This window comes from Aythya marila (assembly GCF_965140915.1).
Source record: "Aythya marila genome assembly, chromosome: Z".
In the NCBI taxonomy this organism is placed as follows: Eukaryota; Metazoa; Chordata; class Aves; order Anseriformes; family Anatidae; genus Aythya; species Aythya marila.
The window spans coordinates 87844090-87844488 of record NC_139080.1 but is presented as its reverse complement, the minus strand read 5'-3'; positions in this window follow the sequence as shown (position 1 = coordinate 87844488).

Here is a 399-nt window from a genome sequence, read left to right as displayed (position 1 = left end):
AATGTTTATTGAAGACGTTCAGGCTTCAGGGTACTCTTTGGGGAAAGAGATTTGCTTTTCAGCTCTGAGATCATTGTTCTTGGTCATTGTGCAGTACAATGAATATGAAGTGATCCCATCCGTGACACGCATTATTTGTTGCTGTCTCTTACTGTTTCCTTAGATAGTATCTGCAAACTGACCTTGCTTTTGCCAGAGAGGTTTCTTTAAAACATACAGATACCGTAAGGAAAAGTTGAAATATCTGCTGCGTTCTGTTCATGCCCTTGCTCCCCTCCAGCAAAGATGCCTGGTGGTAGAGTGTAATTTTTTTTCCCTGTCTTTAATCTGAACACCTGTCTTGGTGAACAAACTCGGTAGCTTTCCTTTAGTCACGTGACCACAGCAGCTCTTGAAAGC